We start from the raw sequence: 13,216 nt of genomic DNA on the forward strand, positions 1-13,216 counted from the left end.
AGGCAAAACAAAGTTTGCTTTCTGATACCATACAGTAATGATTTGGCAGGAACTTCACATTTAACATTTACTTCGGCTTTAAGATAAGAGCTAAAAAAATAGATAAGGAAATGAGCAGAAACAGAAAACATACCCTGAAGCCTTAAATGGGATGGCATTTTTTAAAAAATCCTATGAACACATATGCTGGAGAAGTTGGCTTAGATGGTCCCTTTTTAAAATGGGTGCAGCTACCATTTTTCTGTATTTTACATTGCACAATTTAAAAAAATACCACTGAGTAGTGGGTATTAAACATTAAAGGAGCTAAAGTATTATCTTCCACAACTGCAAGCGAGGATCTGGAAGCTAGGAATGGGAAGTGGCTGATTCAAGTCCAAGTCTTTCCAATCGGAGCACCGACTGGCCAAAGGGCCGGGCCCCAATCATCTTCCGATAGCCAAAGAGCAAGCAGGAGAGCAGGCGTCCTAAGTGGGGTCTACTTTGTATTGGGGCTGTTTATGAATGAAGGTAGATACATGCAACTAACACAAAAAGTAAGAATGGAGAAGCTAAAATGTAAGTTTTTAATCAGTCTTAAATCAAACCTGCCAAGAGCTTAATTGCTTTTATTTTAAGTCTCTCTCCCCCTCGTTGCTTTAGACCGCTCCCAACTATCTAAGGCTCTGAGGCAGCCCCAGAGTTCCTATCAGAGGTCTCCTTAGACATTTCCGGAAGGTAAGCCCTTAAGACATTTCTACAGTCCTCAAAGTTGGGGTGCGAGCATGCCATCAACCCTAGGATAGTCCTTATCAATCTCCTGGTCCGCTCTCCACTGGAGGAGACTTGACCCTGCCAGAGGTCCATCCAGCCGGGCAAGGGCTCCCACTTATGGGGACGGGGTGGCACCCGTCCGACTCACTTCCAGACGCTATGCCCCGGGCGCCAATAGCTTACTGAGTACAGAAGTTGGGAAATGGACTGGGCACTGCACCCGCGGCCTGCGCCCCTTTACATTCCCACAGGGGCGCTGTCCCAGATGGCTAGGGAGCTGGTGTCAAAGGAAAGGCCCAGGGCAAAGGGGCTGGCAGCGCCTGCGGCACGAGCGCGGGCCCGCGGCCTGGAGGAGGGGGCGCCCCGCCGCACCCCGCGGGCCTGAGCGCAGGGAAGGAAGCGCCGGGCACGGGGGCAGACCCTGCCCGCTCCCCTCCCCCAGGGGGTGCCAGGGCTTCCTGTGGCGGCTGCGCTGACCCCCGGGGCCCCCCGCTGGCCGAGGCGCGGGGGGGCCGGGGCTCCCCTGCCAGCCGGGGAACGGGGGCCCCGCTCGGGCCCGCCGGGGTGTCGGGGTGTCCGCTTCCCGAAGGGGCCGCCCGGCCGGGGCTGCCCGAGGGGGGCCCGGGGGGGCCGTGCCGGGAGGGGCCGGGGAGGCCGGGGCGCGCACGCGCAGTCCTCCCGCCCCTCCCCCACGGGCCCGGCCCGGGCCCTCCGCCCCGCCCCCGCCCGGGCCGCGCCGCGGGCCCCCGGCCGCCCCCCAACGGCCGCTCACCGCGCCGGGCGCCGCCCGCTCCCGCACGGCCGCCGCCGCCGCCGCCGCCCGCTCCCGCAGGGCCGCCGCCGCCCGGCCGTCCCGGCTCCGACTGCCAACTGGCCCCTCGCGGGCGCCGCGCCGCGCCCGGCCCCGCCCCCTCCCCCGCGGACCGGCCTCCCGTTGGTCCTCCCGCCCGCGGGGCGGGGCCTCTCCGGGAGCGCCGCCGGGGGCGAGGAGCGCGGCCCCTGATTGGCGGGCTGCACAGAGGGGGCGGGGCGGGGCCGGAGGCCGGGGCGGGGCCCGAGGCCGGGGGCGGGGCCCGAGGCCGGGGCGGGGCCCGAGGCCGGGGGCGGGGCCCGAGGCCGGGGCGGGGCCCGAGGCCGGGGCGGGGCTAGAGGCCGGGCCGGGGCCGGGGCCGGGGCGGGGCTAGAGGCCTGGGCCGGGGCCGGGGCCGGGGCCGGGCGGGGGCCGGGGCCGGGGCCGGGGCCGGGCCGGGGCCGGGCCGGGGCCGGGCCGGGGCCCAGAGGCCGAGGGGGCCCCGCGCCGCCTGCCCCTCCCCCCGGGCCCCCAGCTCGGCCCGGGCCCGGGACCCGCAGGAAGGGGCGCGGGGGTCCGGGGGCAGTTCTGCAGCAGGGAGCCCGGGCCCGGGCCAGCCAGCGCGGCCCGCCCCGGTGCCCCGCCTCGGTCTCCTCGCGGGTGTCCGGCCCGCGACCAGGAGGACCCGAGCTCCGAGGCCGCCCCAGACTGGCCTCACCCCGGGGCCTCCCCTGAGCCGGACCCGAGGGCCCTGGAGGAGACAGTGGGGCCGGGCCCTCTGCACCCCCACCCCAGTCCGGCTCGGACCCGTGCCCACCTCACCTCCCCGATGCCACGGCCTCCTGTGGAAGTGAAGGGGGCATCACGAGCGGAAGGAAGTGACAAGCCACTCCGGGCCTGCCCAGCAAAGTCAATGCCCAGCAGCCCCAAGAGGCAGCCGAGTGGGGGCCGGCCCGAAGCTGGAAGAACTGGCTCCAGCACCTTCCGAGGTGACGCCTGAGCCCTTGGGGCCCAAAGCAGCTCCAGACGCCCATAAATTTCACGCCGGGCTGCTGGGAAGTGGGTAGAAGGAATTTCCTCCCGAAGGGATTCTGCCTTCCTATGAGATCACGGACATCGCACCTTCCTCTCCCTCGTATCTGTCCTGGACCGCACAGAAGCGCCTCCAAAGTGAAGATTTGTTCCTTTGTGTAATACTTAGGACAGTGTGCTGTAATGGCTTAGCTTGGGGCCCTTAGTTAATGCTTATCACTGGCAGGGCCCTGCCAGCCCACCTTGCTTTCCTGTGGTCAAAGACTGTCACACTCCCACAGGCCTCTGACTGGTGCCCAGAATCTTTACAATCTGAGTGATGGGGCAGGGGGCTTCCATCCACCAGACTAACTACTTGACCATCCTCTCAGACAGATTAGGGATTGAAAGAGGCTTTTTGTAAACCAATGTGGGTATCTTTTCCCTCCACAGGGTCACCTTGAGAGTCACTAAGGCAGGCCTTCCTGACTCTCGGCCTTCCCCTCTCTCCACTAGGTCGCCCTGGTGGGAGCATGCCAACAGTTCTCCAAAGGCAAGTTAAACAAATGATAGGGTGTGGAATTGGACTCTGCTCTACTCTCCTGCCATGTTCTTTATCCTCTTAAACAAGGCCAGTCGATTTTCTGTTCTAATATATTTTTAGCTGTTGGAGGAAAAACTTGCAAATTGACAAGTTGTGATCCTGCTATCTTGGGACTGTAGCATTACTTGGGTTGATAGGGTTACACATTTCCTATAACCGTGGCTGCCTAGCTAATGGGAATCTAGAAGCCTGCCTTCCGGAAGTTATAAAACAGTGGGCGGAAACATTATACACTTCTTATCAAATTTATTATCAGTATTATTTATTTAGCCCTGCTGAGTTCTCAAAGCTGAACAACATGGGATTCCCAAGATGGAGGCAATTCAAACAAATTTGAAGGCTATTTGTCACATGAGCCCTCTAAAGACCGAGACTGTCTTGGCTTTTGCATCTGTAGCTCCGGTTCCATTCCCAGCACTTCCTAAATGCTTGGGAACCTGGATAACTAGAAGAATGTTGGGGCCCTGAATAGAAATAGGAAAGTTAAGAAAAGGCACGGGTCAAGGGGGAATGATGATGAGCTTTATGTTGACCACATTTAAGTTTGACATAGGACATCCTGATGGAACCATCCAGTAGCATGTTGTTGATGTGGAATTGACATGTAGAGGTTAAAGCTGCATTTATACATCTGGGAGTCATCTATAGAAATAAAAACCAGGTTCAGGTAGGTGGTGCAATGGATAGAGCACCAGCCCTGGAGTCAGGAGGATCTGGGTTCAAATCCAGCTTCAGACACTTAATAATGCCTAGCTGTGTGACCTTAGGCAAGTCACTCAACTCCATTACCTTAAATTTTAAAAAAGCTCATTAAACCCATGGGAATTAATGAGAGTTTACAGAGAGAACAGGACCCCGGGACAGAGCCTTGGGGCATATCCACAGTTTTGGATGTATGTCATATGAGTGATGAACCAGCAAAGGCAAAGGAAGAATGGTCAGACAGCTTGAAGCATAACCAGGAGAGGACTCCTGGCTCAAGAGAATAGAGACTATCCCAGAGGATAAGGGTGGTCAAGAGGGTCAAACAAGAGGTTGAAAAGGATAAAGACTAACAGATTTGGCAATTAGATTATTTGTCCCCTTTGGAAGTCAAGGGCAAATACAGAGTGGTTCAATTTGACAAAGAGGAGGGTTATTTCATCATCAGAGGCTTGAATATAGAAGGAAAGAATAGGAGATGATGTCCTAGGATTTTGAAATAAAAAGGGAACAAGAAAACTTGTGTTGAGTGGCTCTAAGGTCCTCAGCTGACAGAGAAGATGAAGAAAAGGTGTGGGAGACTCAAGGAGAGAGGAGGTTTGGAACAACTTCTGTGTGGAGAGTGGGACATAGAGCAGGAAAAAGGATTGTCTGGTTTCAGTGAGGCTTTCAGTGAGGGCCCCATCGAGGTTTGGGAACTTGTTTGTAATGTCCTCCATTGGCCTCAGCCATATGATTTTTAGGCTGTGAATAGGACTAGAAGAAGCAGATGCGCTTGGGTGACAAATGAGAGAGAGGTGAGCAGAGTAACAAGTAAACTTGAATTGTTTAACCAGCTTTAAGTTTTAAATTAGAAAGAACAGTGGCATTGGTCTGAGAAAGTACTGAGGGATAGAGGGATTCGAGGTCATGCTGAGAACTATTGGAATTTGGATTAAAGAATGTGGGGACAGCTAAGTGATGCATTGGATAGAGCACCAGTCCTGGAGTTCATAACTGACCTCAGACAATAATTACCTAGCGGTGTGACCTTGGGCAAGTCACTTAACCCCATTGCCTTGCCAAAAAAAAAAATTGAATGCTCATTGGGTGATAATGACCATTGGCATTCATGGAAGAAGGGGAACAGAAGAATAGATCATGGGACATAAGGAGACTGAAGAACTGTGATTCTAACCAAGGAGTTTTCAAGGGGAAATAACAGAGATCAAAAAGGATGTGATCAAGGTGGAGTAAGTAGAAAGAGAAGAGATTAACTGTCATTTCATTGTTAGAAAGGAATTCTAATGAAGAAACTCCCTGGACCAATGCATGCAGGTGGACATCATCTTGTATTGTCTCAGAGAGCTGGTATCTAGAGTAAGTCAATGATGTCCTTCATTTTCAAAGACCATAACATCAGGGAAGTGATGTCATGACAAACACATAAATTGGATTTGAATGAGCGGGGCTATGCCAAGTCACCAACTTCACTTTCTTCTCCAGAGCCAGCTGGGTCCAATGGCCAAGAGGAATCAAGATTCAAACTCCCATCCTCTATCCACTGATGAACCTCCATATCCTCCTGCCTTTTCATCTGGCTCAATTCATTATATCACTCTGAGGAGGAATAGATTTTTCAAAAGTACTAAAGTTATTAGCTCCCTGAGGGAGTGTTGTATTTTTTGTCTTTATTTTGCCAAGCCTTGCACAGTTGTGGACCCCCAATATAAACTATGAATGGTACCTTTTTTCTTTTTTTTAGGTTTTTTTTGCAAGGCAAATGGGGTTAAGTGACTTGCCCAAGGCCACACAGCTAGGTAATTATTAAGTGTCTGAGGCTGGATTTGAACCCAGGTACTCCTGACTCCAGGGCCAGTGCTCTATCCACTGTGCCACCTAGCTGCCCCTTGGATCATACCTTTTCAAGGATTTATGTAGTTTGAACCAGATCCAAGAATCTGAAATTCTATGAGATAAAGTTATCCATGTCCCAGTCCACTGCCACCTTAAGACTAAACCCAACTTCCTTTCTTCCCTCAAAGTTCTGGAGTAAAATCCTTATATTTATCCTCTAGAATGAAATCCTCACTTGTAATTCTTCTTTCACAATATGACTAATATGGAAACATGTTAAACACGATTGTACATGTAAAACCTATGTCCGATTATTCTCTATCATGGGGAGGAGGAATGGAGGGAGGGTGGTAAAAAAAAATGTGGAACTCAAAAGCTTGCAAAATGATGAATGTTGAAAATCATCTTATAATTTAGAAAAAATCAAAATAAAAAAATCCTCAGGTGGGCATCAGGTGGAAAGGACTCTTTCATCACAGTATCCTCATTGAGGGAAAGATGCTTCGAAAGAGAACTATTTTTTCTCTGTTCTTTGAAGAGACCCTTCAGGAGCAGTGAGCCAGGCCAGTGCCTCCCATAAGATGGAGGCCAGTTTCCATCCTGCAAAGAAAAGCTTAAGAGATAAGTGGGCAGGATTTAGGAGGAGAGATTAGATTTACACAAGAATCTTGGCTAAGGAACAATATTGGGGTCAGGGGGAGAAACAGATTTTGCAGTGAAGATTCAAGGTGTGAACTCAAAAACTTAGCTTAGTCAAGGAGAATGACTAGGAGAAATGGATAAAATAGAAGTGAATCCTTCTGTGGGAGAGATGGAAGTATTTGTATGAAAGGGGCCAGGTCCCTCTGAGAATATAGATAAATGAATTCTGCATTTCTGGGGGAGTGTCCACATCAAGGAGACCAGAGATTCATCCCAATATTCAATTGGAGCATCAGTTTGCCACCTCGGACATTCTTAGTCCAGAAGGTGTGACAGAGTAATCCGGGATTTACCTCAATGGACACACTATTTTCCTAGTCAGTTCTGCCAGTTGGCAGCTTATCTACAAAGCAGCCAGGAGGGACTTAAGGAAACTAGGCATCTGCTATCAGAAACTGCTTTTGGAGCTCACCATGACTCCTGGAGATCTCGTTTCAGTCAGTCACATTTCATGATTCAATTAGGAAAGTAATAGCCAACTATACAGAAATACAGGGAGACCCATGACTTAGAACAGAAAGTAGAAATTAATGATAAGAACTATTATTTGTAGAAATGAGGCAGTTGGGGAATGGCTTAGCAAACTGTGGTCTATGTATGTCATGGAACACTATTGTTCTATTAGAAACCAGGAGGGATGGGGATTTCAGGGAAGCCTGGAGGGATTTGCATGAACTGATGCTGAGTGAGATGAGCAGAACCAGAAGAACACTGTGCACCCTAACAGCAACATGGGGGTGATGATCAACCTTGATGGACTCGCTCATTCCATCAGGGCAACATCCAGGGACATTTTGGGGCTATCTGTGATGGAGAATATCATCTGTATCCAGAGAAAGAGATGTGGAGTTTGAACAAAGACCAAAGACTATTATCTTTAATTTAGGGGGGGAAAAACCCATTATGTAATTCTGAGATCTCTTATACTTTATTTTTCTTCCTTAAGGATATGGTTTCTCTCTCATCACATTTAACTTAGATCAGTGTATACCATGGAAACAATGTAAAGATGAGGAAAGGAACCATGTTTATTAAGTTCTTATTATGTGTGAGCAATGGGACCAGTACTCTCTAAAGAAAGGACCCAGGTTGCAGGGCACCATTTTCTTGGACAGTCTTCTTTTTCAGTCTTTGTATTTGGAAGTATTTATTTTTATTTCTTGGTTTCAAAAAAAAAAAAAACAAAGACAAAGGTATCTAGAATCAGAGGAAGTAGATTTGAAACCTGGTTCAGTTATTTACTCACAGTATGACCTTATCTCTTTCTCTTGTCTCTCTGTCTCTGTCTTTCCCTCTGTGTCTCTATCTCTCTGCCTGTCTCTCCATCTTTATCTTCTTTCATAAAATGAGTGCTATGGTCCAGGCCAGGTTTCATCACTTCTCAGAGCATTGCCATAACCTCCTTAACAGGTTTCCAGTCTCCCATCTCCTAATCACATCTTACACAGCTGACGTGCTAATCTTCCTAAATCATCACAAGTCTGAGGGAAACATGGATTTGTTTAAAAGCTTTTCGGAATCTCCACTGCCTCTAAGACAAAAACCATTCTCCTGTCTGCCCTCCACAGTCTGGTTCTGAACCTGAGTTTTTAAAATTATTTTTCCAAATACATGTAAAAACAGTGTTCAACGATCATTTTTGGAAGGTTTATTTCCATATTTCTCTCTCTCTCTCTCTCTCTCTCTCTCTCTCTCTCTCTCTCTCTCTCTCTCTCTGTCTCTTTCCTTCTCCCTTCCCCAGATAATCTAATATAGTGCCTTTGATTTCTTCTCACTCTCTGAGACTTAAGACTACTCACTGTTCTTCAAATTTCATATGCCATCTCCAGCTTCTAGGCTTGGGCCCTAATCAATACATCCTGGAAAAGTGCTCCCTCATCACTCCCTTTTCAGAATCCTCATCCCCTCTTGAAGCAGAGTTCTGGGGTCACCTCCTCCTTGGAGCCTTCCTTGAACCTCCTCAGTTCTTAATGTTCTCCCCTATGTGAAACTCTTGAAAACTCTGTGTGTGTGTGTGTGTGTGTGTGTGTGAGAGAGAGAGAGAGAGAGAGAGAGAGAGAGAGAGAGTATGTGTGAGACAGAGAGAGAGAATGTGTGAGAGAGAGTGTGTGTGTATTCGTGTATTCTCTGGTAAACTTGAGGACAGATGAGATTTTGGCTTTGTATCCAGTATTGTGCATATGGTCGTTGTTTGATGCTGGTTGAATTGAGTTGAATTTGGTCTAGAATAGCTCATTCTAACTCTAGGTCCTGCCAAGTAATAAAAATAAAACCAATGTCTGGCATTTACACAATGCCTGAAGACATACAAAGACTTTATAAATGCTATTTCACTTGGTCTTCCAGCCACCCAGGGATGCAGAAACTGTGGGAGAGACAGGTTAAGTGACTTGTCCAGGGTCACACAACCACTCAGTGTCTGAGGCTGGATTGGAACTCAAGAATTCCTGAAAGTGACTGACTTGTCCAGGGTCAGTAAAGTGAAGCTCCCGCCCCCATCCAATTCACATGCACGTCATGGCATCGCCTCCCTGACCTCATGGTCTTCGTCCAGAACAGAAGATAAGTAACAGCAACAACAATGACAATAACAACCATTAGAAGGCTGGATGTGAGTTTGAGACTTCCCGATTGTGTTCTATGCACGGTGCCACCAGCTACTTCTCTACATGAACCATTTCAATTGACAAGGATCGAAATCTTTCCCACAATGATAACCCAATGATCTTTCACAAAGAGTAATTCATTTCTTTCTATTACATTCTATGAAATAGATATAGGCAAAGCCAAGGACAAACTAAGTGGAGCCAGTTCAAAGTGGAGCTGATTGTTAAATTTTCTTGAGTATTTATACCTCAGAGATCAGTCAACATTACAAATCAGGATTGATTTCTTGTTGTGTTGATTTGCAGACATAAAGTGAAGGATGAAATGTAACAGTGTAGATTATAGTTCAAAGTGTATAACTTGGCTACTTCTTCCCTTCCCCCCACCTCCAGCTGATTGTTAAATATTTACTAGGCTATCCTTGGTTTAAGCAGTAAGTTGGTGATTAGGACATTGACCCAAAGTACTGAAATTTAGAGGATACTCTCAGTCAGGCACTTTCTGAGGTAGATTTAGCTGGATTTAGCACCTAATTAGCAAGAAGAATTGAAACCACAGCCAGATACCATACCTCATTGGGTGTGACCTCACTGGGTCTCCAAGCTTTGTGTCCTTAGGACTAAGTCTCTACCTGCAGGCCCATCTTCACCTGAATTTGTCCTGGAAGTCAGACCTACCAGTGATTCTCACCTGAGCTGTGGTTCTCAGTGTATGAGGATTGGTTATTTTCATAGTTAAAACAGGATAATTCAATTATTTGCCCCTAAATAGTAGAAAAGAGCTGGAAACAAAGTTCAGGATTTATGTCATGACAGGCCCACAGGGATGACTATTAACTTTGAAAAAAAAAAAGAGGAGTCTACATTTTTTTCAAAACTTCAAGGAGGGGGCGGCTAGGTGGCTTAGTGGATAAAGCACCGGCCTTGGAGTTAGGAGTACCTGGGTTCAAATCCGGTCTCAGACACTTAATAATCACCCAGCTGTGTGGCCTTGGGCAAGCCACTTAACCCCATTTGCCTTGCAAAAAAAAAAAAAACTTTAAGGAGGGGGTGGCTAGGTGGAATTGCCTAGCTTTGTGGCCTTGGGCAAGCCACCTGTAAAGATCATTCCTCCTACATTACTATTCTGAATTATCCAAGGCACAAACCCGAAGGAGAGAAACAGCAGCTAACATCCTACTCCCAAAAGATGATTAGAAAGTCCCTGGAAAGTAATGACCCATCTCCCACTTTCCTATCTTAATAAAAGAGAAGCACGGGCTACACACTCATCAAAGGTTTTTTTTTTTGTTTTTGCAAGGCAGTGGGGTTAAGTGACTTGCCCAAGGCCACACAGCTAGGTAATTATTAAAGGATATTCTTATCTATTTATTTATATTAAAGATATTATTTGAGTTTTACAATTTTCTCCCAATCTTGCTTCCCTCCCCCCACCCCCACCCCACAGATAGCACTCCGTCAGTCTTTACTTTGTTTCCATGTTGTACCTTGCTCCAAATTGGGTGTGATGAGAGAGAAATCATATCCTTAAAGAGAACAGAATTCTCAGAGGTAACCAGATCAGACAATAAGATCTGGTTTTGTTTTTGTTTTTTTTTTTTCCAAATTAAAGGGAATAGTCCTTGTACTTTGTTCAAACTCCACAGCTCCTTATCTGGATACAGATATTAAAGGGTATTCTTGATGAAACTAAGATAAGGCTGATCTTTCAAACAGTTCGTTGCAGCTGATCATATCCTTAGAATCATAAAATTGAATCAAAGTGCAGAAACTTGATGACTACAGATCTGTCATTGGCTCACCTCTACCTCAAAGAACTATTATCTAAAATGTTAATCAAGATATTAGTAGTTACATAGTACTTTAGGCACTGTCCATATGTTATCTCCTTTGATTCTCACAACAAACCTGTGAAATAGGTGCTATTATTCTACCCATCTGACAGAGAAGGAAATAGGTTAAATGACTTACCTAGGGTTGTATTTTTTCCAGCTCCAAATTCAACACAATTCACTGCAGCACCTAGCTGCCTAGCTTGAATATAACTTTGTCATTGGACATTATCCCAAACAAGACCCCATCAAGTTGCTGTAGGATCACTAAGTGTTCATCGCTATCACTGATGATATTACATGTTGATGTGTCTCCTTTGTTCCCAAAGAAGACCATGGCATCAGGGAGGTGATGCCATGACATGGATATGAATTAGATTTGAGGGAGGAAGAGCTGTGCCAAGTCACCAGCCTCACTTTCTCCTCTGGAGCCATCTGGGTCCAGTGACCAGATTTGGATCAGGATGACTGGAGATGTCCCTAGATGCAAGACAATCAGACTTAAGCGACTTGCCCAAGGTCACACAGCTAGTAAGTATGAAGCGTCTGAGGTAGGATTCAAACTCCTGTCCTCCAGACTCCAAGGCCAGTGTTCTATGCACTGTACCACCTATTTGCCCCTAATATTCTATGTAAGGTCCAAAGGGAAGAGATTCCCTACCAATTGTGTCCTTCAGATATTCCTATTAATAGATAACCTTGTGGGATTAGGGCCAACATTAAGATATTACAAGACTTCCTCAATGAGATCCATGATTGCTCAATAGCAATTCATAAAGAAAAACAAAAAACAAATGGATGGAAAATGCCTATCATTCAGATAATGATATACAGTTAGATGGGCATTGTGTTACTGATTCTGCCCTTCCATGTTATAAGATCCAGACTCAGATTTTACTTGTCCAGTTGAGTCTGGTGGAGTATCCTTTCCTGAGAAAATAAATTCTAACCTCCATGGAAATTTCAAACAATTCTTAATCTCCAGGAGACCCCCCCCAATAAATCATATCCTCCATGGAGATCCCCAACAACTCTCAATCTCTGTGGAAACCATACCACCCTGCTTCCTATGGACCTATAAAAAAAGTGCTATTACCCAACTACCTACTGCTGGAGTCTGCTAGGACCTAGTCCACCTTTCCTTCCTTTAATACACAGCTTTACATTCCATTTGCCTACATTGCTATCCTCCTTAAACCTCCTGAACCCCACCTTTTGACCTTTCACATGAATTACAATCAGCTAATCAGCAAAGATTTATTAATCGTTTCCTATCTTAGAGGTACAGTGCAAAACATGGAGGGTACAAAGAAAGACAAAAACCAGGATGCTTGCCCTCAAGGAGCTTACATTCTAATGGGAGAGACAACATGCAAATATCTATATAATGCAAAATAAATGCAGGGTAGATGGAAGGTTATCTCAGAGGGAATGCTGGATGGTGGGAGGGATGGAATTAGGCTGACTATATTTGGTGCTCAACCCCACCTGTTGAGCACAGCTCCTCTCTCTGGGGGAACCATGGATCTGGCAGCCCTCCCAAAGCTGGCTGCCTCTCCAGCCCTGAGTGCCACCCCATAGTGGGAGGCTTCACTTGTCTTGCTAGTCTGCAGTTTTTATGTGCCCTTTTTTTGAAAAACCAAAATCAATAATGACTGAATCAATAGAACATACAATGTGCATTTGTTTAATGAAAGAGAGCCTTGTGCTTTCTTATCTCTCAGCCTTGATTACTTTCACTTCCTCATCTACACCCAGAAACAACTTTTTGAAAAAAAAATTCAGTCTTGTTTCATTCACAGCATTTCAAAGACACCAGCTCACTTTCCTTGTGAATCACTAGTGTCTCCTCCTCTTTCCTCTTCATTCCTCCTCTTTCCTCTTCATTTCTGCATCTCCCTTCTCCTGATTTTCTCGGATCTTCGTCCCTGCCCCTTCCCTTTTTCCAACATGTCATTTTTTCCCCAATTAACTTGTAAGAACAATATTTAACATTTTTAAGTTTCCAGTTTCAAATTCTATCCCTGCCTCCCCAAGACAGTAAAAACTGTTTTCAGTTATGTGTCTGCTGCCACTTCTTTTCTAATAGAATGCTAGATCCTTGAAAGCAGGAATCCTTTCACTTTTCTCTCTGTATTCTCAGAAACATGACTCTAGGCCTGAAACATATGAACCAATAAGTGTTTATTGAACTGAATTCAATGAAATTAAATTGTGTATCAATTTACCCATCAGGTCTTGGCTCAACCCTCATCCCATGAAGATTGCTCTTTCTCTGGTTGGGTGGTTCACTGATTCATTCCAAACTCACATGATGTAAAATTTGAATCAGATTACAGAAGATAAAATGGACAATTTTGTTTACACGCTGTTTTAAAGT

At 46.8% G+C, this 13,216-nt stretch overlaps 1 protein-coding gene and 1 long non-coding RNA gene across 5 annotated transcripts in view; one reads left to right on the forward strand and one right to left on the reverse strand.

Annotated features, from left to right (window-relative positions):
- Positions 1-2,453, reverse strand: part of FARP2 (FERM, ARH/RhoGEF and pleckstrin domain protein 2) — an 84,876-nt gene extending 82,423 nt beyond the window's left edge. For 3 of the 4 annotated variants that reach the window (XR_012469291.1, XM_074190686.1, XM_074190688.1), the window contains exon 1: positions 1,526-1,604. The gene's annotated coding sequence lies outside the window, so the exon portion shown is untranslated. Of the gene's footprint in view, positions 1-1,525; positions 1,605-2,365 lie in introns of those variants that run through there. The other variant, XM_074190687.1, reaches the window with a different exon arrangement.
- LOC141490611 (uncharacterized) lies at positions 2,207-5,492 on the forward strand. The gene is made up of 2 exons (XR_012469292.1): positions 2,207-2,984; positions 3,071-5,492. It is a non-coding gene; the product is annotated as an uncharacterized LOC141490611 (long non-coding RNA).
- Positions 5,493-13,216: the final 7,724 nt, after the last annotated feature.

Source organism: Macrotis lagotis, chromosome 6 (assembly GCF_037893015.1).
Source record: "Macrotis lagotis isolate mMagLag1 chromosome 6, bilby.v1.9.chrom.fasta, whole genome shotgun sequence".
In the NCBI taxonomy this organism is placed as follows: domain Eukaryota; kingdom Metazoa; phylum Chordata; class Mammalia; order Peramelemorphia; family Peramelidae; genus Macrotis; species Macrotis lagotis.